At 41.8% G+C, this 10,338-nt stretch overlaps 1 protein-coding gene across 1 annotated transcript in view; it reads left to right on the top strand.

Annotated features, from left to right (window-relative positions):
- Nucleotides 1-4,006: 4,006 nt before the first annotated feature.
- grm3 (glutamate receptor, metabotropic 3) overlaps nt 4,007-10,338 on the top strand; it is a 28,282-nt gene continuing 21,950 nt past the window's right edge. Inside the window, exons 1-2 of the mRNA XM_037253962.1 lie at nt 4,007-4,187; nt 8,686-8,743. The gene's annotated coding sequence lies outside the window, so the exon portion shown is untranslated. The remainder of the gene's footprint in view (nt 4,188-8,685; nt 8,744-10,338) is intronic.

The raw sequence follows: 10,338 nt of genomic DNA, 5'->3' as shown, positions 1-10,338 counted from the left end.
TTTTATCGGTGTCTCTAAATGGTTGGATTTCAATTTGACAATTATAAACATCCATGGAAGTAAATGATTGCATAAAAGCTGAAACAAAATTTTATGTAGATGATTATGAGCATATTCAAGGCCAAAATTAAGCCAGCACGTACTTTGTGTGCATGTACTTGCGTGCGTGTGTGGCCGCTACTTTCCGCTGCTGCTCTTATTGTCAGAATGGTGGCGGGTGCAGACAGCCTCATATTATTAATCAATTATTCACCACAAGCCTGTTAATGTTTCATGAGCGAGGCTGCTGTGGTCAATTACTAATGAATTGTGCTGGTCGTCAAAAAGCGCTGAAGAGACCACAAATCACACACTGTACACTAGATTTTGGGGTGCGTGCGTGTGTGTTGGAGGGGTGTTAATATATCTGTTTTTATCTCCAGAAATAACATTGGCTTTGTGACACTTGTGCAGTTTTGTGTTTGTTTCCTCGAGTGAAAATGAATAAAATGAGCAGATGAACAGTAGACAGGTCAGTGCATTTCCTACGAAGTGTGTTACCCATGCCGGTGTGCACAAGTTAATTATATGACTGTGTTTGGAGGCCCACACAGCCCAAAATAATATGACGCACAGTACCACCATATAATACAATCAACTGAAATACAACATAAAAATACAAGATAGGAAGTCGCCGATTATTTGTTCAGCTTGCTCAGTATAATTGTCCAGTTAAGTTGCATTTGTTCAGTCTTTTAATGACTATTGGGAGAACTTTAGTCCACTCGGCCACATCAGAAGGTCTTAAACTTTCAAGTGTGTGTCGTGAATGTGTTCGTGTGTGTGTGTGTGTGTGTGTGTGTGCGTGTGCGTGTGTGTGTGCACGCGCGCGCGACATCCATCACTGAGGATGGAGATGAGGGGCGTGTGAAATGAAGCGCTGCTAATGCTATTAGCGCACGGACGCAAACCATCTGCAGGGAATAGGAGAAGGAAGCGTATGGACCCGGTGGACCTACTCCCTGCTGCATGAACTGGCGATGAGGCGAAACACAACATTCCCATACACACACAGTCTCTCACACACACACACACACACACATTCACTCAGAGGTGCCATGTGGTCTACAAATGGTCCATTTTTATTGACTATCATCTATACAGCTTCCTGCATTATTGTCTTTCTTTCTTTTCGTTTCTTTCCATCTTTTTATTTTTTGCCTGTCTGTCTGTGGGGAAGTATCGGGCACAAAGCCCCCTTGCTGAGGGACCCTTATTGGACAAAGCTGGCTTTCTGGGGCTCACTCCATATATGGATGCCATGCAGACAATGGGGCCCTTATTAGAGCGGCCAGCATCTCGCTTGCTTGCTCTGGGATGTGGTTGGGGAAAAGCTGTGACTGACACTGTGCGAGTGTGAGATTGTCTGTGCATATGTGCCTGCACACATCTGAGTCACAGAAGTGTGTAGTAAATGCACATAGTCCTCCCCAGTCACTTAAGTGATCAATCACTGTCTGATCACATGCACATTTTCCCTGCACAATGTGGTAGCACAAAAGAGGCAAAGACAAAAAAATGGCATCATAAATCAATACTATCGCCTACTTGTATGTCTCGTCACCGTGGGATGGTGGAAACGGAATTTCGGTTTCTTTGTGTGTCTTGACATATGAAGGGATTGACAATAAAGCTGACTTTGACTTTGACTTTTGACTTTGACTATACACGTAGGTATACTTATCAATAACTCCTCTGAGGTACTGAGACCTAGATTAGGCGGCCTCAATTTTGGTCTTTTGCAGGAGAGAGAGTTTAAAGTTTTATGGCTACAATAAAATCTGAGGGCTTTGTATTTTATTTTTAGATGGATGGATGGATGGATGGATGGATGGATGGATGGATGGATGGATGGATGGATGGATGGATGGATGGATGGATGGATGGATGGATGGATGGATGGATGGATGGATGGATGGATGGCAAGTGACTTGATTCGGCAGATAGAGAACAAATCATTTTGCTGTTTAATGCCACTCCCAGTCAATGTTTACTGTCAAACTAAATATCAAACAAAAATCAATATATCTTACGTTGTCTTATCGAAGGTTTTTGAACTTAATGCAGAATGAACGCAAAACATCGTAGACATGATCTTTGTTGCAAGGGGCCGCTTTAAGCAATGGATATTTGAACAAAAACTGTAGAGCGACACATGTAGACAGATATTTTAACACCACTCAAAGGCAAATATTTTTCCGGGCTTACAAATAAGTAACTTGTGCCCATCTTCATGTATGGTATCCGTATGTCTGTATTTACTGGATCCAGGTGGCAAAGGTACGCACACTAGAAGGAGCAGCACAAGGTAAAAATGAGGCCGCAATGATTTCAATCTTTACATTTTATGTAATTGCCAATACTGTGTTTTTATGACGTACATTATAATAGAGAGCAAGTATTTTCTTAGCAAAAACACTTTACAAAAAAAATTATTAATGGAGGCTGTAAGCTTCATTTATTGATATCCGAGTCCGTAACTCAATATATTCATTCATACAATGGTACATAAATGTATACAACAAATTCAATTTTTCTTTTTGAAATGAATTTAAATGCTATTAATGCATTTCATCTGCCCCTAAAAATGCCATTACTATGAAGAAGTATGTGTTTTAAAAAAAATAGCAATATAAATATACAAATAAAATTAAGTGTTACAAGCAGAGCATTGTAATGTTACAAGAAAAGTCATAATATTACGGGCGTGATCTCTGCATGAAACAGGCTTACGTCTGGTGTGATGTGATGCAAATTGCCAGCTCAATATCCAAAACCTAATTCATATTTTCCGCAAATTTGCCATGGACTCCAACCTGTCCATCCTGTCAGTACTTGTAATCAGACACGTAAGTGATAAAAATGTGCATCTTTGACCGTTGGCCGCAATCAAAAAACACTGAGACGGTGTATCTCTGTGCACTCCGCTAACTTTACAATGGAGAAATCAGGCCTCTCCACAGACCGTGTGTGTTTGAGCTGAGTGAGGGGGCTTTGTGACTCAATCATGCATGAAGAGGATTTTCTGTTCAATAGGCACTGCAGACATGCATACTTGCATTCTAATGAGCACGGCGTCATCCAAACAAGTTTGAGCTCACAGATTGTTGCGCGTGCGCGCTCCTCTCACTTTAGGCTTTGGACTTGTTTACAAGATCGCTTTGCTTGGTCATCTGGAGAGATAATAGGTCTGAATGTTCACATGTTCGCTGGCACCTTAAATAGGGGCCCTTTTGGGACCTCAACATGCCTGAAAACTCACCGTTTTTTTTTTTTTTCCAGCAGTCCTTACCGCAACTCACTCAAAACATATTCAACAAATAAGCCCCTCAGAAGTGTTAGCAATCTGCACCTAAATTAGTGGCCATGTCCAATTGACAAGAAACTTGGTGGATATGTCTAACATGACATCATGCATAAAAAAGTCTCCTGTATTCATCCTCCAAATCCAACAGAACGTTGGCCCTGTTGGTTCAAAGCAACCATTTTGAGAGCAAAATTCATACTTTGTGCAACTACTACAAGGCAATTGGCAAATCAGAAGCAGGTCTCTTCGACAGCCCAATGTGGGAGGAGCATGGCATCATAGGTTGATGATGATTCTACGGATTTGCTGCATTGCTGCATATAAATACGTGTATATATATATTTTTTTGTGTGTGTGTGTTTGTTTGTTTTTTCATTTTTCTGGACTCCCAATGGACAGGTGGTTGAAGATGAAATAGAAATCTCCTTACTCCTTCGCTCTGTCTCTGCTGGCTGTTGTTGATCCGAGTGGTAAACGTGTGCATAGAAGGATGGCGGCGGTGGGGGTGTTGGAATGGCTAAGTTTTCTTTTTATCCAATAAAAATGTCTCCGCGCAAAGATCGATTGTTGTTGCTAGGAGACTGAAGCATCCTTTGGCAGTGGGCTTCAGCTCACCACGTCTGTTTTTTTCCCTCCCTCTTTCTCACTCTCTCTCTTTCTCACCCTCTCTCTCATATACAAACACATTCTCCATCTCTCTCCCGCACACACTTACATTCACGCACACACACGCGCACAGCGCAAGCATCCTCTCTCTCAGCGCGACTCCTCCTCCGAGGATCGGGAGTAAACCCAGTCAAACTTCCAGCAGAGAAGGGATTCACAACAAGACAACAGAAAGGTGGGTTAAAAAAAACAATAACCTTCTTCTCTCTCTTGATTTTACTGGATGAACGAGAAAAGAAATTGTCCGCCATCTACGTCTGCAATCGATGTTGAACTTTGACTTGTTTTACTTCCACGGATGACAAGAGGACACTTTTTGGTCGGTGGTCCTCTGCAGCATATGCGTGACAGACAAGCTAAAATGATGCAGTGGTGTTTGAACTTTGTGAGGAAAGGCACCCCGCCTTCTCGTGTGTACAGGTGGATCATATGATGACCCCACGCTTGCTGTCCTGCCTCAAAATCCTTTCAAAGTGCTCTCCCGCGTCAACAAATCGTCTGTTTTTTTCTGGCAAATGAAGGTGCAGAAGTAGCAAGCGCTTGCATCAAATCTGCATGAATTATGTCACGCCGCCTTTGCAATAGGCTTAACTTTGCCGTCTGTTCGAATGTGACACACTTTAAATCAAACGAAGGTTGAGAGCTGCATCTTACTGTGGAAATGTGACCTTGATTTCTCCTTTTTTTGAGGGATGAATGTGCGTCGATATTCATATTTGGGACTGACTGTAACATTAGGTAAACCTGCACGTCTCGAAAAATATTCTGCTGTTACAAAATGGCATCTTGAAACGACCCATCTATGCTAAGCTCATTTTTTAAATTTATCTAGACTCATATACATATATAAACACCTCATCATTGTGTTTTGTAACCCCACCCCCGGTTCATATTTATTTTCACAACAAATTGAATTTGAAATGAGAAGTATACTGTTCAGCCATTATTCAGTTTACATAAAAAAGGATTTGGTGGGAAAACATACTTGTTATATCCATCATTCCTGCTATTTCTTTTACGCTAATTTAATTTGGATCACTGTTTTGCTGGAGCTTATCTCAGCGGACGTTGGGCAAGAGGTGGGACATACCCTGGACCCATAACCATGCCAATCGCGGGGCAAATATAAACAAACAAGACGGTCATGCTCACATTCGCATTAATGGATGATTAAGAATCATCAATGAAGCTAACATGCAAGTTTCTGGAATGTGGCTTGAAGTCGTACAGTGTGGGTTATTTGAACTCACTGGCTCTGGTGCTTTAATTGAAATGGACACCCGCATCAAACTTTGATGCCCACATTAGACAAAAAGGGCAAAAAAAAAAGCTTGACCATTTAGTGTCGCCCATCTGTTAATGGGAGACGCACTTCTGATTGGGCCTCAAAATGTCTGACTTACCAAATCTCAAGCTTAGGTACTTTTTTACGTGTAGACGCATTTACCTAATTTCACGTCGATCGGTGAAACTGATGTCAGGGGTACTCCTACAATGTATACATTATCACTGGGATACTTTAAACCAGCAACCTTTGGGGCATGTGTTTGTTGATTCATTTGCCATAAGAATGATAAGCATGTTATGGCAGATAGATAAACTCCCCAAGTTAACGAGCTCTCCGCAAGTTAACTTGTTTACCTGCCAGTTGATTAGAAATGCGTGCCGAACCATGACGATGTTGGGGTTCTCTGTATGTAAATTCCCATTTTTATTCATACACACATTGTTAATGCTAACGTCACAAAAGTAATAATACCGCTAAAATGTAAGTATTATTATATTTTTATAAACTCATCCAGTGCATTGTCTTATTATTATTATCTTAAGAGCCTATATTGATCTTTGTAGATTATCTGGATGACTGACAATCTACATAGACTTAAAAAATAGTATAAATAATAATAATTGCTACTCTGACAGTAAGTGAAAAATATCTAATGGGACTTTATTCTTGTTAGGAAGCTACAAGGCCACTCATGCACGCATGCACACAAATACAGATACACACATCCACACATGTATTTGTGTGTCTGTGATAAGGGCAGTAAAGGTGGACCCAAAAAGGTGTAGGAGTGGGCGTGAGTTTTTGATTCCGTGTGGTAAACCTTGATAATACGTGTGTGTGTGCGTGCGTGCGTGCGTGTGTGCGTGTGTGCGTGTGTGTGTGTGTGTGTGAGGTGGGAGTAGGGGGTGCTGGTGGGGTGCTTGCGCTCAGCACTGTATTTGTGTGTGTTCAAAAGCTGTGTGTTTTGTGAGAGGGGGCGAGTCTGCAACATAGCCTTGTGTTTCAGCACTTCTGTGCCCAGGAATATGCTTACATGAGCTCCTGTTGGAGCACCTTGATGATGCTGACATGTGCGTGTGTGTGTGTGTGTGTGTGTGCGTGCGTGCGTGCGTGTGTGTGCGTAGCCTTGTAGCTTCCCCACAGCACCTCTCTCTGGACTGTGCAGCATACAAGCTCAGCAATGGGAAATTTGGAGTGATGCTAGTGTAAGTGTGTGCCATATACGTAGCTAATGTCATAAGAAAAGCCAAATAAAAAAAAATCAACACTATACTGTGGTTTAGTCTCACGAGAATTTGCAAATGTCTCAATTTCTCAATCTCCTTTTCAAATTTGAGGCATAAATTCTGTTCCTGGTTATATGATTGGCTTCGCAACTTTTATCACTGCCATCACTGATGTATGCCAAGAAAGTAAGCCAAAAATAGTAGTATTGTGTTCTGTGACAAGATTAGCACTCAACATTGTTTTTCTGGCTTTTTCTGTTCTTTAGTAATCAGCAGTAGAACATGGGTTGTTTTTTTTCTTACCTAGTAGTAGAGAAAACATGTTTGAGAATAATTTATGCTTTTGTGAAACAACAAAACCAAGACCGTGAAAAGAAAATAATTTAGTTACAAATATACAATTAATAAATGAGTAATGCTGACTGACCACATGGCTTGCGTTGAACAACATTTTTTTTTTATAAAAATGCCGTAAATTGTTAAATCCATTGATTGTGCTGTCTTTTCTCATAATTGAAGCACAATATAAAGTCATTTCTTGTTGCATTGCCTTTTTACCTCAAATTCAAGTTGAAGAGTAACCCACACAACTCCTAAAAAGTGTATCAATTTTTCAGATGCATTATGATTCTAACACTAAACTAATTATCTTGGAGGCTTCCTGTAGTGCTCTCTGCTTTTCAGGCTTTTTGTGTGCGTGTGTGTGTGTGTGTGTGTGTGTGTGTGTGTATGTGTGTGTGTGCGTGCGTGTGTGTGTGTGTGTGCGTGCGTGCGTGTGTGTTTAATACTTTGCGGTTTCTTCCGCTTTAATGATGAGTGCCTGAAGATCGCTGCTGCTTTTGTCACACGCACGCACGCACGCACTCACACACACACACACACACACACACACACACACACACACACACACACACACAGTCTCAATAACGGTTTGCAGTGCTCCTCCACACCCGCCCTCCTCTACATTCAGCACCATTCATAGGCAGACGTTCACTGAGCGAGGAGGAAAGTCCGGTGGGATGCACGCCTGCGATGTCTCTGCGAGAGAGATCAGACTCTTAAATAATTGATGAAAAGAAGGAGAGAAGAATGTGCAAGCATGTGTGTGTGTGTGTCGTCATTTGCAGGTAAATAAGTAGTGAGACATTTGTGGCCTGTCCACAGCTAAAGTGGCGAGGTTGTCTTCCTGTCCAAATGTTGGCACCGTGCTATAATCCCAATTTGACCAAAGGGTGTACAAGTGGGTCACTGTTTGGATTGGCCCGGGCAATTATGATAATAACCACAATCGACTTTGGTGCTTTCTCTGCTGCCCTTCAAATTAAAAGTTTTGATAGTAGTACTGATTTTTGCCATCTTCTGCTATTTTTTATATCCTCTGTATAAAATGTTAAATAATATTACTGTGGCTATGTTGTGACCGTCTTCTGTTTTTTGGTAATCAAATCTACATGTAGTGTCTGTTTGAGTTTGTAGTCCCTGTAGCACCTCTTTGTGGCTCCACTTGGAAACATCCTGTGGCCACCCCTGGTGCTTCCACCGCCACTCTGGGTATGAATCAAACTGGAGCCGGCCGGGGGCAATGCATTTGAATGATGCTCCACCATTGTTCCCAGGGTTGCTATGTGACATTTAAGTTTGATAGATGTCACACACAGATGGCTAATTCTGCCTGTGACAAGCCAGCCGTCATCCGGCTGATGGAATGGTTGGCTGATGGATGGGACTGGCTTTTTTTAAGGGTCGCCAAAATGAGGGGAATTCATTCGGACTGGAGCTCAAGTAGAATGTACGTTACTCCACGATGACCTAACGTTTGAGAGATTCTGGAATATGAGCTCAAATCATCCTGTGTGGAGTTTCACCCTGGGCTTTGTCTGCGTAGTCCGACGCCCGAGACTCGAAGACTCTAAATTGTCCATGAATGTCAATTAGAATTCAAATCCATAGAGCATGATGTTTGTTGTTGTCTTTATGTGCCTTGACACAAGCCGGCAACTGGTTCGTTGATTGTCAGTGTACCCTGAAATTGATTGACACAAAGTCTCTTGTTTGTCTATATCAGGGTTAGGCAATTCCGGTCCTCGGGGTCCGGTGTCATGCTTGTTTTATATGTCACCCTACTACAACACACCTGAATCTATGTTTGTCTTCAATAGGTGTGGGAATGATGCTTTAGCTGCAAGCTGCCATCTGCTCCATTGCTTCTTCCTTCAGGTAAGGCACTTACTCGTAACTCAAGTCTCATCAAATAAATATTACCCCATTTTGTTCAGTTTTAGAAAATTCTACAATACAATAAAACACAATACGACTTTATTTACACAGCGCATTTCACAACAGATGCATATGGAACAAAATAATGACTACAAGGATAGTGAATACATTAAATTAACAAGTTATTTTAGACTAATATGACAAATTATAATTAAACTAACTAAGGAAGGAAATTGGAAGCATGTTCTTTTTGAGAGTACAGTATGAGTGATGATGTCACATGCAAGAACTGTATTTTGGTCCTGCAACTCTACCAACTTGGCCAGACTGTACAACAATTGACGCTGGACCGTTTCTATTGTTAGTTAGATGTGAAGAGTAATGTGTTGGCTCTGTTAACCCCGAGACAGCAACACAACAAAAGTTTCCTTTCACCAAGTAGAAGATACCATTTGGCCAATTTTGAGGAATGCACGTCGTTCAGAGACTCAGCTGCTTTTATATAACAACACCTCGACATCTCTTACGTAAAAGTTCAAAACAAAGCATATACTGGAGCTGTTGTTGAGTCTCAATGCTGCATGCATATCATCGCACAAGTCAACTCGCCTCCTGCGGGTTTATGAAGGCGAGAGCGGCTCGATCATACAAATCTCTCTTCAAATGTCTGATTAGCGCCTGGATCCTTTTTAAAATGGTCGTTTAATGTTGTTTGCTCAGCATTTCAGACGTCTGTAGCAAAGAGAAAGAAAGCGCAGAGGAAGAAGAAGAGAGAGGTAGCGGCATAGAAATAGTCTGCTTTTAGGTCAACTCCTTAGTTAAAGGAGCCGCAGAGGTGTGTGTGTGTGTGTGTGTGTGTGTGTGTGTGTGTGTGTGTGTGTGTGTGTGTGTGTGTGTGTGTGTGTGTGTGTGTGTGTGTGTGTGTGTGTGTGTGTGTGTGTGTGTGTGTCTGTGCGATTGCGTGTGTGTGTGTGCTTGCTTGTGTGGGCGGCTGTTTGTCTTTACGTGAGTGTCATATTACAGAGTAGAGTGGTAAAGAAATGGCAGCCGCCTGAAGAAAAATCTCTGCTGCCTACATCCAAAAGGGAAGCTTTCATCCACCTACCTGCCCACACACACACACACACACACACACGCACAAACAGTCACATTCAAGCTTGCACTTATAGGCCCAACCTTTATGATTTTTTGTGATCGTAAAAGAAGACATATTGTACATTTTTATCATAATTGAAAAACTACCCAGGTGTCTGTGACATGTTTTCATCAAAATACCCCAGAGAACAAGCATTATTGTCAATTATTGTTCTGGCAAAGCTGAAATTAACCCATCAAATGTGATTCTTAACTTGGCACTTTTGACCCCGCCGTCTCTATTGCATGGCCAACGGCAAATATGGCCTTTGTTAATGGGCGGGGCTTCTTGCTGCACCCCCATTTCTGGAAAAGTGAGTGTGAACCGCAAAAAGACACAATCCTCCATAAATACAGGAAAAACGCAAATGTTCTTTTCCCTCGTGGAGGCAGCACTTCATAATCATTGCTGCCCAATTGCGCTCCAGTTAATGTAACAGATCTGTATTAATGGTATAAGC

This window comes from Syngnathus acus, chromosome 6, assembly GCF_901709675.1.
Source record: "Syngnathus acus chromosome 6, fSynAcu1.2, whole genome shotgun sequence".
Lineage (NCBI taxonomy): Eukaryota > Metazoa > Chordata > Actinopteri > Syngnathiformes > Syngnathidae > Syngnathus > Syngnathus acus.
The sequence above is the reverse complement of the archived record's forward strand: the minus strand, read 5'-3'. Positions and strand labels throughout refer to the sequence as shown.